This window comes from Photinus pyralis, unplaced genomic scaffold (assembly GCF_008802855.1).
Source record: "Photinus pyralis isolate 1611_PpyrPB1 unplaced genomic scaffold, Ppyr1.3 Ppyr1.4_LG2, whole genome shotgun sequence".
In the NCBI taxonomy this organism is placed as follows: Eukaryota; Metazoa; Arthropoda; class Insecta; order Coleoptera; family Lampyridae; genus Photinus; species Photinus pyralis.
The window spans coordinates 43,643,686-43,661,667 of record NW_022170403.1 but is presented as its reverse complement, the minus strand read 5'-3'; positions in this window follow the sequence as shown (position 1 = coordinate 43,661,667).

Here is a 17,982-nt window from a genome sequence, read left to right as displayed (position 1 = left end):
AATAGGCTACATGACAGTGGAAAAAGAATAAATAAATGTTTGTTTCATAAGATAGAGTAAGGTACCAGGGTATCGCAAAATAACTTTCTTTGGTAATGTACAAGAGAAACTATTATATTTTAGTAAAAATAAAATTAAAAAATAACGACATTTGTCACGTGATATCAAACGCCAATCAGAGCGCGTGACGTCATTATCCTAATCCTCTGTGCGTTGATATAGTTTGTCCACGTTTTTTAATTTAGTGCTTGTTCCATTTTATGGTGATCATATTATCCTAAAGTTTAGTTTTTAAAACCAGATAGGAATGGAAAGTGGGTATACGAAAGCTGATAGCATCAAATCTGCCAAAAAATGATGTAATGATGTTGGGAATATTTCTTGCATCAAACAGAAAGATTTTTGCTCATCAGAAAACTGCCATATAAGTCTTGTAGGTTTTTAAGTTAAGCTTATTACAAGAAATGAGTTATTTAGAAGAATGTGTACAAGACCGGTCCAGATTTGTTGCGTATCCTCGTATCGTATCCCCGTATCGTATCAGTGTAGACAGGGAGACGTTGCACAGAACCGTATCAAAACTGTGATATAAGATGCTTTGTTTTTAGGTCATCGAAGCTATCATATGGAGATGATTTAGTAAGCTATGTCCACTTTAAGAGTTTTCTGTACGTCTACGTAAGCGCAACTTTTTTACATTACGAACATTTTGTAGATAAAGATCTAAATTTTAAAGTAGTTCTTAAAACACCTTTTTTTGGAAAAACAGTTCCTATAGCGGGCGTTCTTATGGAACCTTACATTGGGTGCAGTCGAACAGAAGACTCTTAAGCGTGATGGCAACTTATTCACAGTTAAGTCAAAATTTGCCCGCAACATACGGTTCACGCAAAGCTGTATGCAGTTTCCTTAGTTGTCGACGAAGAAAACAATTATTTTCTTTGCCCTACCATCAAGTCTCTTTTATCACGTTTAACAAGTCATGATCTTTTTTTTACCACACACCGTCTGTTCGCAACGGTAGTGTGGGGCTCACACCCACTAAAACCCCTTATCCCTTAATCTCCAAAATATCCGCCTCCGGGCATCGCTCAAGCATTCTTCCAGAGGGGTCTCCATTCCTCTGCACTTTCCAGCATTGTTTCGATTATGTTACCCTTTTCTATTACTTCTCCTACTCTAATAGCGACGCGGTATCTCTCGGCTTCCCACCTTGGGCACTTTAACACTCCGTGTCCTGCATCATCCACAGCACCACAGTCTGTGCAGGCATCACTGTCCATCTTTCTTATTCTTTTCAGATACACCCCATTTTCTCCATGCCCTGTTAGAAATTGCGTGACAAAATAGTTGGTTTCCCCATGCTTCCTTCTTACCCATCTAGTCCGATTATTCGAAACCCTATCGGCAAATGGCTGAATCGGATTCGGAAGTTGTCCAAATTGTCGTCTACCGCACGCCTCGGGAGTTAATGTACGTGAAACATGTGCTGCTCATGTCAATATAGGTTTCTATATTACGTTTAATGAGCAGTCGTCGAGAACCCTTTTGGATTTCTCTACTCCATGAAGCATTTGAATGATACAGCATCCTTGTAACCAGATTTACCCGCCTGGTATACTTAGCTGTGCCATAGAAAAATGTGACTAGAGAGCCCTACCACCACGACAAGGTGTACCCCATGGTAGGGCACCACTTATAGTAGTTATGATTCATCACGAAATCTTTTAAACTATTTACGCTGGGGTTATGTGTTTATAATTGTCAGGACTGTGACGTCACAGACACCGCCACCGCCATGACACAAAACAGCGTTTTGGCGCTACAATAAAAATCTACAATTTAAATTGCATAAATTTGCAATAATATGATTTATTTTGCTGAAATATCATATTTTAAAGTTATAGTAGAGGTATACGAACAGTTATAAGTGGTTTTAAAAAATTTGTCATCTACCCTTGAGGCTACAACCGTTTCTATAGACGTAATAGTTTACGAGATAATGCTTTTCAAAGTTTATCGATTTTTTCAAAGTCGAAAATTGTTAGCACTATTTTGTTGTTCTGTAATTCTATAAAAGAAAACGAGAGGTGTAAATGATATTCTTAATTAAACTTCAAAACAGTCATTTTATAAAAAGAAATTTTGTTTGACTTCCATCTAAGTATATTTTCCCTTCTTGGACGAGCACGGTTGAGCATCGTCCATTTCCTCACTTGAAAGGTTTGTGGCTGGATTGTCAATATCTTGTGTAACATCTCTCCACAATACATCCTCCACCATTTCTAGATCAGAAAAAAATCAGGGAAAATAAAAAACGGCATCAAATTATTGTAAAGTAAAAATATCCAGCACTGAACTGAACAGAACTAAATCAAACGATTACACTCTTGGATCTTTGACATTAACAGCTAATGATTGTTCGACAGTTTAGTTGGCAACAGAAACTACCACCTTACAAAATTCATTATTCGTTTTATTTTTCAGCGTAATACCGCCCATTCTTGGCATCTGTGTAAAACAGAATAGAAACGTCACCCATAAAGTATTGTGAAAGATTTTTGAATTCGAAAAATTGACAATCTTTGAAAAGCATTATCTCGGAATCTATTACACCTATACAAACGGATGTGGGCTTAAATTATAGCAAATTTGGTCTGCTTTGAAAACTTATTGAACCGTTATTGGCGAAAAACTGGTCCTTCAGGGTTAAAATCGTCAAAATCTGAAAAGAAAACGAAAATTCCTCGGTTTTTAGTATATTTGACTATGTTGCGTTCGCCGCTCGAGGTCGAAAACTTGAATTATACATTGGGTTAACAACATAAGCAATCCCACAAAAAATCAGAACTACCGGATTTGATTGACGCTTGGTACCCCCCATTTTTAGGAACAACGTTACTGGACTAATGGGATTTAGCAGTTAATTTTAGGTTGAATGTTTTAAGGGTCGTGGATAATTTGTTGTGTATTCGTGGATGGTATGGAATTGACAGAAAGTTGTTTGGAGTGTTATGGTGGGGTAGATTTCGTTGGGTGTTCTTCGTCTTTCACAAAATCAAAAGACGTTATATATAAATCATTGTGAGCTTCTGATAATTCTGAAATTAATTTAGACGTCAAAAATAGCAAGCGTAGGTTCTGTCGTCTCGGTCGTTTCCATAGAAACATCGTATGTTCTGAGCGTCATTTTATCAGAATTTTTTTCACACCCTCAAGTAGGGGCGCGCCCTTTCGTGGTAAGAATTTTGAAAAAAAATTTCAAAATCGGATAGGGCATACCCGAAAACCTGTTCAAGGACGCGTCACCCATCTTTGTAACTCTTAGAGAAACAAATTAAATAAGAAATCCAAATTTCACCACTTCTTTGAGGGTGGCTTCCAAACGAAACACATTGGATCCTCGGTTTATTAAAAAGTGCTTGCCTTGATCCCCTCTATCACCCAATTTTTTTTACATGCGGTCGTGTAACACCAGGTATAGTGTTCCAATTTAACAAAACTGAGATTATTTGTAATTAACTATATTTTCTTGCCCCAATTCCCGTAGCGCAACACTCTGAAAGCGTAGAATAAGAACATTTCCTTCATTTAATCTTTAATTCGAAATATTTCAGTGACGGGTCGATTCACGTTGAAACAGTTTCCGCGCAACAGGAACGATACAGCCTTTAATAATATATAAAGAAAAGAAGAGGATATATTTGAAAAGAAGGGTGGCCTATCATAAAGTTTCACAAGTAAACATTTATGACGGTCGATCACTTCCAATATTGATTTCACGTTCCACCCTCTATAGAACGAGTAATTACTTTAATTGCATAGTTTCCCCTTAGACGAACTGCCTTTCTCAAAGCACCTACTGAAGTGACGTACACGTAAATTAATAAGCTTCGAAAATGAGCAGGTTCATTTCTCACGTGCATATTACATACGCTGCCTTGTTTAACGCTAAACGCTAAAATTGTCAATTCACACGGTGCTGATGGGGGGAAACTTCTTGTAAAATTTTAATTGCATAATCTTTGGGCTGACCAGAGTGCGAAAAGCAAGTGAGTTGTTCATAATGCTGACTGTGAAACCAATCTGCATTCCAGATGAAGTTGAAAACTATCGACCGAAAATCATTCGGAACTAATTGCCCTGTCTATGTAAATGAGAGGCGGACTGTCGACAATGCATTAGCGTGACCGAGGCCGTTTTCCGGGGTAAAATAACCCACCCCCAGCACTGACGCATCTCAAAGCTGTTGTGCGTTACCAATACAGGTAATTACCGCAGCGTTTGTCGAAGCAAAAGTTATTGTCGCCCCCGAAAGATTTATCACAAATAAACCCCAACTCTTTATATGAGTAAATATACGTTTCGCCTCGATTTTATGAAACTCGTAGGACAGCGGTATCAGTACAAATCAAGCTATGAACGACCCGAACGGAACACAATAACAAATCACAAGCAGTTGCTGCTGACGTAAATATATGTCGGTTGAACTCGTTCTTTAGAAAATACTTTGGGGTTTGTAGGTTCTCCTGCTGTTATTGAACACTGAGAAATGAAGTTACAAACAAGTTTAATTCGCACCTGAGACGACAATTTCGCCCATATTTTCTAACCTGTCGAATTCGACTGTTCCAAATGAAAATTTACACCCCCTACTGAGTTCGCGAGCGAACGTACGACTCGATTGCATTTGTAATAAGCGAGTTTATACCTACCAAGCCCAGATAATAAAAGAGATATTTAATTAAAATGGCAAGCAAAAGATTTGTTCCAGTATTTTTTAATAAAAAAAGAAACCTTCAAATGCACAAGAAGCTGTTTTTATTCCCGATTGCCAAACAACACGTGGTAGGTTTATAATGGGTCATATCTGTTTATGGTCGGCTTCAAACATCAATCCGCGATAAGCTGCTATGAAAAAACGTAAGTTATAACATGTAACTTGGCATAGGTCTTAATGGTTTCAATTTTCCCTCTTAACTGCAACCTAGCCAATTTTAGCTCACATTCCTAATGGCCACTTACATCCGTAGCTTAGGTACCTACTATTAAACGTAATTAATTGAATTTATGTATAAATGCAGACATCTTTATTGTAGTCTAATAATTTTTTTATAACAAAGGAACAATTAAGAGGACATTTTTAGAACACATTCTTTGAGTAGGTACTTTTGTAAAGGGGTGCGATTTAAAGGTTACCTCAGAAACATAGCCGAAGCTTTAGTGAAAATGGATGTAAGAAATGCTTTCAGCTGTAACGGTAGCTTTTTTATGAAGTTAGAATTCTGGAGATTTTAATGGTGTGAATTGTGGGTGGTCGAAGTATAAGCTTAGTAATTTCCAAAGTTGAGCAAATTTAGTATTTATTAGTATTATTTAGTAAGCAGTAGGTCATTTTTTTTATTGTGAAATTAAAACAGCCGTACTGATCAAGGATAAATTAAAGGGCGCCGATATATTTGTACGCCAAAAAGAGCTATTGTTAAAATTCAGTATATAGTTATCTCAACGCTATTGAAACCAAAGGGGAATGAACTTTGTAGTTGGAAATTGTGACCACAAGGTAGTAATAAGCTTCCGTGTTTGAAAAAACGTAAAAGTAACGGTACGTTCACAAGGAGTCAAGTTTTGCTGGTTCTAATTTTTACCGCATACACCAGAACCGAATGCTCTGTTCACATGGCACTGCATTCGGTTTTGCTTTTCTGCAAAGAAACGATTGGTGTGACACAGGAAAGCGCTCTGGCCTTGGTCCTTGCTTGCTGAAGCCATTGGCGTTAGAAAAGAAACTATTTAAGGCCGTTCACAACAAACTGTCGTGGGGTTGCTATATTTAAGAAAATTCATCGTAAATTATATTTGGTGAATATGTGGTGAAAATTTGGATTTGTATGTTGTTAAAGATAGCAATCTCTCGAGAAATTGTAGCCGTTTGTATTGTACGTATTTTACAATTTATGAACCCATTAGAATTGTATTTGATAGCCAAAATCACTGTTTCATTTAAACTTCAAATGTTAAGAAAGAATTTCCAAATTAATGAGTCCATTTCTGATTGTCTTTAAGGTAAATTGTGTATAACAATTGTACTGTGTATTGTTATTCGGTTGGATATTGAGATATTGGCAGTTAAAAAGATCGTGTCCACAAAAAATAATATATCTAACTTTAAATTCCTAGTGAAAACTGGAAATAGAAGGTTTATAAAAGTGATTGTAAATTGGATGTATTTCATTATTGTTTTACATATCGACAATGAATTAAAAACAAAATAATTACGTTGAAAAGTTCAATTAAGTTCATTTATCTATAAACTACATCCTTGAAAATGTGACCAAAGTATGGATTTGGAGTAAATCTAAATTTCTACAAAAGTAATTGCTATGATATTCCTTGAAGATGATTTTTTATAATTTCATTCCATAATTTTTAGTGGTGCGTCAGATTTTCCGCCGAATATTCAAAGATATTACAGAAATAATCTAGGACTTTCGCAACAAGATAAAGAACAAAAAAGAAGATAAGAAAGAATTAAAAAAATTTTGACCAAACATGATAATATGATGTGTTGGATAGGAAATAATTTTTTTTTATTTTTCGCTCTGTATAGAATTTATTAATTTAATTAATATCAAAAAATTAATACAACGTAACAGGTGGCCGCTTTGCAGTTTTAAAAATTTGGTTCTGAATTTGGATTTTGTTAAGCATAGAAAATTTACACATATACCGCTTCATACCGAACTTGAACAAAAGTATACCTGGCTATGACAAGAACCGTATTAGGGAAAGCGAATTTTAATTCTTAGATGAGTTAGAGCATGAACATGTGCAAAATTGGGGAGCGACCACGTACAAATATTTGTGTTTTTGCGGCGTTGTGAGAAATATCTTCTCATATGTGTGAAGATTCGTGGTGAGATTTCAAAACCAGAACGTGCTTTTATTGAGTGAAATCTATCCGAAGATATAAAGATAGAGAGAGTAAACCGACGTCGGACATTTACACTGAATGCGCACCAGACAACAAGTCAAAATTTAACCAAATTTCTCAATATGTGAAGTACCTAAATTCTAACGAAAAAAGTCAATTAAACTTTCATAATTAATTTAGAACAACAAACTGGAAACTTCTCCATCCTATATGTGTGCAAATAAATGAATTACAGTAAATTCCGGGACGAAAAAAGTACTTTTTAGCAGCTTGATTCGTAACAAAGTCTTATTTACGGGTGAAAAAATATACGTGAAGGAATATTTTCGAATCGGAGAACCGCCTTTCAAATAAAAAGCGGGCTTAAAGTTTTTTTTCGGATCGCTAACCGTAACGGCTGTTTAAATGCAAGTTCCTTAAAGTTGAATGACGTCTTTTGACTGCGAATTGTGCGAATTTTGTATATATAAAAAAAATTATATTATAACGGCATACGGCAGAGCATTTAAAATTAATTAATCGGTGCATTTACTCGCACCTAGTTAAAAAATTGGGTTAATATCAACACAGCGGAGAATTCGCACCAGGATTCGCACTATTTCAATGCATAACCCGGAAATTGAAACCGGTTTGCTTGGATTTGCGATTCATACTAACTTTTATTCCGCATTCTTTGTCAGGGTGGTGCAGAAAAGTCAACTTTACCATCGAAGCGATCTGTTCCCTTATTCTAAAGGAAAGAAATAAGATCAATTGTTACCAGAAGAGAATATTACCAATGTCAATAATTGTGGGTAAGTTATTTTAAATTTTTTGATTTGTATAAAGTAGTAGTAGGAGTTTTGTACGAAGTAATTTTAAAATTCCTCAAGGAACCGACCTATGAGAACCATTTGCAATATTCCATTGCTTGGATTAAAATTTTGTTGAACATTCAGAGGTGAGTGTATATTTTAAACAAGAGAATGAACCAGTAATTCATTATGCGGTAAAGATGAATTTTAGTTAAGGATCAAATTTAACATGGACACGTGAGACACATACAAGAGTATTAGTTTGCAGAATGCACATAGATATATGCGCTCTTGTAAACGCAATTTATATCTTCATGAGTATGATCTTTCTTTTAGCAGACAATCAACTGTGAACGGTGCGTTATGTCTTCAGCAGTGCTCAACATTCTTTACTGGCATCTCATTTCAATTAAAATGAAGTTTGAGTGGAACTGAATTAAATTGCAACTGAAAATCACCGGAAACTGTAACGTAACGGCCATTAAGTAAAGACTCAATAATTAAAGTATAAGATAAGAAAACAAAGTGAAGTACGTGCTAGCCAAATCCAGTTTGTAGCCGTTCTAAAGTAAGATTAAGAGGTGATTATTTCAGTTCGTTTCGTTTTGATTATTGAACAAATCCGCGATACTCGCCCAAATAGATTTATGTTACTTAATTCTCCGAACAAATTACATTAATTGTTAATGATGGCGCGCGAGGGAGTGCTGTAAAAGATGCGAGTCGTGCTTTTAGGGGTCGCGATCAATCAATTCAATATTCCCTCGTTATTGAAAAATGATTTGTCCCGAGAGTCAATTTTTGATAAATGACGAAAAAACACGCACAGGTCGTCTTCGCGTCTAGAAATATTGATATTCGATTACGCTTTACGACTACAAATAACTACAGAGACGCATTAAAATTTTATGAACGTTATGGAGCCCTTTCTGAACTTTTTAGGATACTTAAAATTGCGCATGTTTTATTTATGTTGAAGTTTCTAACTAGAAAGCTATAAAAGTTCATTTCTAATTGCTATTTAATATTTAAGCATGCCACCGGTGCGTTTCATAAGAAAAATTTGTTTGGATCAAGGAACTATTTCCTTTTGGAAAAGATTTCGTACTATGTATACCTAAGGAAGGGACTGGCGTGGCAAAGTTCTTGATTAGCGCATCAATTTAGAAACTAAATGTTGTTTAACCACAATTTCAAAGTTCCAGGACGCTCTTGATTAAACCAGGTAGAAATGGAAAATGTTGTTTAACTTTATTAGCTTAAGAGCATTCATTTTAGCACAAATTACTAACGGGACAAATTTGTTCTACCCTCGCCATTTAACAAATGACCTATCATTAGTGTTATGAAAATAATGTTGCGAACATTTAGGTTTTACACAAAGCATTTGTCGGAGTTCAAGCGAGCATATGTTCGAAATAATATATTTTCTTGTGGCGTTTGCGTATTTGTCGCTTTTATTAACGCCGAAAACACTTTCGCAGTCTGATTTTTGCAACTAATCGCAAAAGTTTCGACGCGACTGTTTATAATGCCCGGGCGGTTTTGTTGCTCTATTTGTGTTTCAATTAGTGAACACATTTGCTATATGAGAGATGCTAATGTAAACCGCGTTTAAGGAGCTTAAATGTATGTCTTTATTAATTTTTGCCCATTTCACAAAATAAAGCCGTTTTGCATTATTAATGTATCCCTATTCATATTCATTCCGAGCCCGAATTCATATGCCATAAAACACAGAGAATTTTAAATCAACGACGGTACTGGATGCGTATTGCCAACTGTGACGCTTTTAATCACAAATCCCTGCAAAAATAATAAATATTGAATATTCTATATAAAACTTCAACTTAGAAAACCATTTCTATTTTGCATTGATAAAGTGGTAAAGAATATTTTCGTGTACTCAAGTATTATTTATTGATTGATTTTCTTTAGGCGATCCATTTCGATAAAATTATCATCTTCAGGCAGTAGCTAAAATTATTAAATTAAATAGTGTGTTTAAAATGTTACATTAATTACCGTCAAAGAGTTAACAGATAAAATTTTGAAATTGGCACATTACAAATTAAAACATATTTCGGATGAACAATAAATAATGAGAAGTATTCTATTCTATTTCTATTTTGCACTTGAATATTAAAGGTTAGTCCTTCATATTCCGGTCCTAGTTCCGGTCCGTGTCAAGCTGCCACACTAACTAAGAAATTAAGCTGCAAACGAACCTCAATTTTATTGTACATTATTCTTCATTGTTAGTTAGAAAAGAATAAAGAACAGTTATCCTTATCAGATATCGTTGAAGAGAATAAATTTTGGTGAGAAAGAAGTTAAAGAGACTTTTGAGGACATTTCAAATAAAATATCTTGGCGGGTACGGTAAATTCGCCCCTGAAAATTCGTACCAGAGAATTGGTCCCCGAAAATTCCGCCCCCACACCCCTCCGGAATATTTGTCACCGATAGGTTCGCCCTCCGAATATTCGCCTCCGGAATATTCGCCCTCGGAATATTCGCCCCCAGTCGAGTTAACTTACAGGGAAGTATCCCGGAAGCAAGTATAGGGATGAATTTTCCATGACCGGGGCGTAGATGAAAATAAGTTTAAGAAATAATCTTTATTTTACGTTGTTTTGTTATCGTTTAGTAACTTATAAATTAATGATAATGATATTACGTTATGCATCTTTGTCTTCAAATGTCGCTTATGAATAAATAAATTAAATATTATAATTTTTTCAGTATTAAGCAAATTAAAATATAGCATTTAACGTCACTGTCGAAATGATCTCAGGGGTACCCCGAGACGTAACTGCAATCTTAACTTACCTTACAGCCTTACACTTTCAGTTGGCAACTCTGGACTTCATGCGTTGGGACGTGAGTCATAATCGGGAAGGAAATTGAATAAAATGCAGAATTTTGTGCGTAAGGAAAGACAAGAACATATGAAATGTATCACGCATATAACAAGGCGATACCAGGAAAACCTTTTATGAGCAAAAAACCTGGTATAACACACATACATACAAAAAAATAAATCAACTATGATAGCAAAATGCAAAAGAAATAGAAAACTGAAATATCGCAAATCGGACCACAGAAATCAGATATAGATTCAAATGCAGTTAAACAAATTCACTAAAATCATACACAAGAGACCTAAATGCAAATGCAAAAGACGTCAAATCAAATCTGGTCTTCAAGTCAAATACAATTAAATCAACAAGAACGAAACACATGAGACATAAAGCGAAAAATACGATAAATCAAATCAAGTACAAAACACATCTATGGTTCAATTTAATCGTAAATAAAACAACTCATAAAATGGTAAATTGCATGTACAAAAAAGGACACGTCAAAAGCATAGCATCGACTTCCATTAATTTAACACGAAAAGTGAATGTTAGAATACCAACGGTGAGTATTCATGTTAAACTCTACCATCGTACAAGTAAAATACACAAAAAGAAGATATAGAAGAAATTAATTGGAGGGCCCTCCAATGTTTCGGAGGAGAATTTTTAGGAGCGATTCTCCTGGGGCAGATTCTTAGGGGTTAATCCTTCGGGGGCGAAGTGACAAATCTTCTGGAGGCGAATTTACGTGGAGCGAGTCCGCCCACCAGTTCTTCTGTGTTCGCTGTGATTCTTGGTTAAGATCCCCAGATGTTTTTTATGGCTTTTAATATTTCTCCGTCCGTCCGCCCGTCTGTCCGCCCATCTGTCCGCCCGTGTGCGCTATAACTCTGAAATGTCGTGTACGGGCACTTTGGGCATTTAGATAGGAAGATATTGATTTTCAAGAAGCTGGCTCATCAGGAACAAAAGTGGTAGGTCTTCGCATGAATTGGAACCAGGAAAAGTTGTGGACTCAACGTAATAGATGCGTATTTTATTCTCTAGGTGAGCGGTCGCCAACATTTTAATCCTCACGGACCACCAAACAATAAATATTTGATCTAGCTGGTAGTAGACAGCTACCTATATAATTTTGAAAGCAGTAACACTACGTTTGGCAACACATGCATAATTATTATAAGTATAAATGGTTATTTAAAATACCAAAAATGGTATTTATTTCATAGCAGATGTTAAATTGACATTTTAATGGGTTTGAGTGAGCAGACTAAGTGTCTTTTTTACCGTAAGTATAAAGTGATCCTTTTAACGGCAAGGGTTGATAAAGTGAAATAAATCATTGTTTACTCCAATGATATCTGGAATTCTTATTAAAAATGAGACGCGGAGCACGATACAAAATGTAGTTCCGAGCAGAATACGATATTGTTCCCATAGAAACGACGGGAGAACCTAAACTTGCTATTTTGGACGTCTAAATTAAGTACCTACAAAAATGTCAGAAGTTTTATAATGATTTCTAGGGCTTCCACTATAAAATAATGTTTTGTATTATACACGACGATAAAGGGAAATTAACTATCTCGTGAAAGTTAATTCATTCGATGGTTTAAACATCGCTTGTATAATAAATAATTTATTATTATTATTCATTGTGAGTTAGCATTGGCGAACGTCAATTCTTTCACGGACCACTACAATTTTTTCGCGCTCGTGCTCACACAAAAAAAATCTTGCAGAGTACGATGGCGAATTAGGCGGCATGACTCATTCGCAGAATAATCTAGAATAATTTCGTTTACGGTTGAAACGAAACCGCGTCGTTATCCTATCCAATGTGGTAATATTAAAATAGCTATATGTACTCGACAATATTTTCATCTTCGACTGTATAAAACCGATTTAACCAGGTTTCCTCTCAAAATGTAAGTTCAACGAAAGACGAAAATGTTTGTAGCTGGCAGCACGAACCGATTAATCTTAGTTGCACCCTTTTATTAACTTGACGTAAAGCGATAGTATTTTCGATAACTATTTTTCACTTTTTAACCTATAGCATCCGCTTATAATAAACTAATAACGATTTTGGGTGCGCCAAATTTCACAATTACAGTTTATGCTTACTCAGTCATTGTTCTCTGACGTGCGTCGACCACTCAAAACAGTTTCGTGCTGCGCAATAATTTACAGTAGGGATATGATTCTTGGCATGGAGAATAACGTAAACGTTCAAATAACGTATATGTTAAAATCAATCAAATGACTGTGTAGGTGGGTTTGGGAAAATTACGTTATTCCATTGAAAGCGTATAGCGTGCAATAAAAACGCGAAGCGCGTTAAAATTCAATAAGTCCAAATTACGAATGTTGATGGCCCAAATCAAAATTACGTTAGGTTAACATAACGCAACTGTCGTTAAATATCTTGCGTTACGCACCTAAAACGTAGATTCAACGGTCCAAGGCTTATAGCTAAACCGCTGCACATTTAATCGAAATTAAGTTCATTATTAAGCTCGAAACTCGGCCCAAAAGCTCCAATTATCTAAAGTGTGGTGAAAATATTGCCAGAACATCGCATGTACTGTATAGAATAACGAACCCTTAACCCTTCCGCCCGTAAATTGTTTCCAAATTTAAGCGGCATAACGATCGAAATAGCCTCCCCGTGCTGTACGGGAAAAAAAGGTTTAATGCCCATTAACTTTTATCTCCGTTTTAATTTTCTCTTTTTTTGTATTAAGTGAAGCTTTATTTTATTAATAAAACAAATTTATTTTTGGGAAGCGTTCTGATTTTGCTCGTATAACTTTGTGGAAATCGCAGAATGTATTCACAGTTGGAGGGTTTTTGTTTCGTCTTGTCGTTGGAAGTACCTTTTGTTGTTGTTCGAAAAGAATCGTAAGAAGATTCCTCTGAATTTAGTTTGCCACTTGGTTTATCCGTCGCGAGCCGTAATCGATGTCGTGTTCCAATCAGCTCGAAAGCGCCCTTCGAAAGGTGGCAAGTTTCGGGGAAACACAAGATTATTCCGTTGGCTGAGAAGGGATTGTTTCGATTATCCATCATCGCGAATATAATAGCTTTACACTTTAATTCCCATAATGCCCCAGTTTGCATAATGGAGTAAAATTGAAGTGTTTCCATTAATTAAATACGTTTGGGATTATTTGAAAGCAAACAGATCGGCATTTGAGTGAGAATTTTATTCGACGATTATTTTTCCTAGGCATCTACGCGAATTCTCGGTCACGGTCGCAATTCTATCAGGACAAGCTGTTGCTCTTTTACACTACGGGAGGTATTTTTCTACATTTCTCTTCAAATAACGGATGCCGAATTGGGTTTTGTTTTTCACACAGCGATGGCTACGGTCCATACGTTAAAGACGCTTTTAGTGTAGGTATCAATATTATTAAATGAATTACAAAGAAGCTTCCCATTACATTAACGATGAACATGAAATTTAAAAATTAAAAATTTTCTTATAGAAAGGAGGTCATATTTCAAATTCATTAACATAATTTTCTTTCCTCGCTTTATAATTAAGTTGTACCTATAATATAATATAATATAATGGTGGATGTTTTTTTTCTGAAGGTTTCGGCTCTTTTCATGTCTCCGCTATATAATTCTTAACATTGGAAATGTTTAGGTTATTAGAGGCATTCGGAGGCAGGTTGCGTGTTCTCCAAAACTATGGAAATATTTTGACCGATGTGTGTGGATAGTGGATCCGGTGATGGTTTTTAACACTTTATCGTAACAGTGAAAATGTTTGTGGGTGTGATGTTTTGTTTCTCATAACTTACACAGGCGATTGTTTCCCTGTTTTCCTGCTTCTTGAACTTTCAATTATTTGTTATCATTTGTTGCATACACAAATATAGCGTACGTCTTTCCTTAATTTAAAATGTCCTCATATAGTTTGACTCTTTCTCATAATTTTTCTCTGCCGTTTTCTGCCCATCCTGTACTTAGTGCGCACGCAAAATGTTCGTGGAAGGAGGGAATGTGTCGTGAAGAGAACTGGAGAGTGAAAGAAAAATAAGTTCCAATGTTACTGCGTGCTGATGAAAATTTAATAATGTCGTGTCGTGCCGAAATTCAATTTTGAAACCTAAACTTCGTAATAGAAGAAACAAAAACCTACTCATCGTTCTGCTCAAAAAACCGCGCCGTAAATACTTGCTTTGTTGTCGTTCCAAACAACCAAAAAAGTTCGATTCGCCACCGCTGAATTTATTCAAATTACTTGGTTATGCATATTTCAATTTGGAATTGTTTTTTTAAATTTATTTCTGACATCAGAAAATTTAGGAAGGTCCGTAAATTATTTTGTTTAAGATTTGCTCTAATCATTTTTTGGGCCTTTTGAGTCGGATGTTGATCCGTGATAAAGACGGTTTTGTGAAAGAATCAAAATCAAAATTCAATGAGCATTGCTTATCGCTACAGTGACTTTATAAGGACAGTGGCGACAACTTATCATAATCCGCCATATTGGAGCTAAAAAATTGATTGTAAGATCAATATACCTTGTCATGTCAAATTGTGAGCGTAGAATAATAAATGTCAGTTTCATTTAAGTAAAGATTCTTGTTCAAAACGAACGGCGCAGAAATGATCGTTTAAAGCTTTGCAGAACAACCTATGGGAAAACAAATGCCTCCCAAATTCAAAATGGTATGGGTATATGGAAAACGGTATAATAAGTATGAAATATGGTGCAATATCCAAAATGTACATATAAATAATCATTAAATTGTGTTTGACATTTCAGTGTCTTCTGTCACTTCTTGTCCCCTGTCGCGTGTTGCTCCTTCCAGACTTAAAAGTATTTCTTTAGTCTCTTAAATGGAAGACAAAACACGTTGATCTAGTCCACGGAGTACAAGAGATCAATATTCCATGTGCTCCAGCAAACATGAAACCAATTCAAGCGTATTTACGATCACAATTGAATTTGCTGCTAAATTTCGGATAAGCTGCTTCTCTAACCAGTTTTCTATCTAAACTTATTAGGTATTTAGGGCGTCTGAAAAAAATTTTACATCAATTACCAGTCGTAAGGTTAGGCACAGTTTTACATCTAAAAACACTAAGCGGATTACATACCTTATAATATCGTAATAAATCCAAACTATATGCATTGAATTTATAGATAGTTATAAATTCAATGCTATATGCGTCTTTAAAAATCGAGTTTATATAAAACTGGAGACGGAAAATGTAAAATAAAGCAAATACAAGAAGCAAAGTATAAACTAGTAACATGAAGCCGTGACAATTACAGGTGACACTGTCAAAACAGTATAATTAATAATTATAGCACGGAGTGTACCGCGTCGTTTTGAAGGTTTTCTATTGGCCAGTTTGGAATTTAGCTCCAATATGGCGACCGGAACCAACGACCAATCAAAAACGAGATACCCTGTTGTCGCCACTGTCTCTATAAAGTCACTGTACTTATCGCTAGAAACGTTTGTCGCACCGCTTTCTCCGGAAAAAACCGCCTCGGTCGGCAAGTGGTAATTTCAAGCAACCCTTTGCAAAAACCACACTGGTCACTACCGCTTCGGACTCTTGTCATGCAGTTTTGTGCGCATTTACATGCCTTGTTTGCCTGTCCTGTTTTCAAAGACAAGCAACCCCAAGAGCGTTTTGAAATTGCCAAGAACAATCGTCATTGTATTAACTGTTTGTCACCTGGACATTACAGTCACCGAAGCCTCTTCGCAGGTAACATCTTGCGCAAGTAGTTGTTCGACGTCTTGTTCGGGTCGGCCCCAGGTACTCCTGCGTACAATTGTTTTGAAAATTGTAGATTGTTTGGGAAACTATCATACGGCAAGAGCCCTATTAGCTACAGGAAGTCAAGCCTCATACATCATCCCTTGTTTAGTAAATAGACATAAGCAAGCAAATGCAATTCCCATTTCGCATTTGCCTTCCTCTAGGAACTGACACCAAATTCAGTGGGTTCTTTTGATTGCAAAATACATTGCAAATATAATTATTTTTAAAGATGATTTGAATCATTTAAGATCCTTCATATAAAATTTTACTTCGTTACTTCTACTTAAATTTCAATTTTCCGACTTTCGAATTCCACGGTATCAGCTTATTTTGTATCAAGCTTTATTTAATGTGATGAATTGTAAAAATAACACAACACGGCTAATTTTCAGCATGTAATTCAAAACCGTACCCAGACAACGAGGTGAACAAATACTCCACTGATAAACGTGGGAAGATTATTTATCTTATTCCAATCAATAAAATAAGACCTTGAACTTATCACGAACAATGTTTGTTTGGGAGAATGTTTTCGAACCTTGACTCTTCTACAACTTAGAAGTTTTTACTTCAGCATAATTCGATGGGAAAAATCGCAAAAAAATTAACGCTCGCGTTACACCTTCGTAAGCAGCTACAATTATAAATACAACAAATTAATATTTTAAGGAGAAATAAAAAATAAATCCCAAAAAAGTAGCCGTTGTACTAATAGTATATTAAGATACAAGTGTATAATCAAGTCTTTAAAGCACGCGCAACGAGTTTAAGGGCACGACGCAAAGCGGAGTGCCTTTAACGTTGCAAGTGCTTTAAAGACTAATTATACACGTGTATCTTATAGTATTTTTTATTATACCTGCAGTATAATCTAAAAATAGAAAATACAATGAAGTCATATTGACGTTATACTCGAGTACATGTCTAATTAAGTGGGCTGGGTGTTCGTAATTTCACGATTACCATGGAAATGTCACTTGACGTTTGCTTATAAAAATCATCGTCTTTGTGAATTAAACGATTTCCGTTGAAAAAGATAATACACCGTCCATTAAATCGATTGTTGTAAAATCTAAACAAACGTTGGTAGGTGTAAAATCCAATCCAGTAAAGCCTATTATAAAGAATATGAAAAGTTGTTTCCATGGATGAATAGGAAGTTACTTACGAATACAGTCTTAAATGCATCCATAATGCTGGCATATAATATGAAGGAAATGTCAAAGGTATTTCAATCTTCTATATTTTAGTGCATTCATTCAAAACTTTAAAGCAATGCTGCGATTAAAAAGTGGACCAGATTTGGAAGCATACCCTAAATTACGCGCGTTTGTGAAAGCTTCAACCAAAGGATAGGTACAAAAGCCAAAGAAATGTTCTGCATTTACAGAAAGCGACCTAAGAGGATTTTTTATTTCATCCAGATGACAGTTTCAAAAGTCATACTTAAAGTATCGTTACTTAGCAACTTTAAAGCACGTGTGTTTTAAAGGCCCTTTTTCGCACGCATTTGAGTGTTTAAAACGGAGATTGTGATTCAGGTATAATAAAAAATTAATTTTTCTGGTGTGTGGTTGATGTTTCAAAA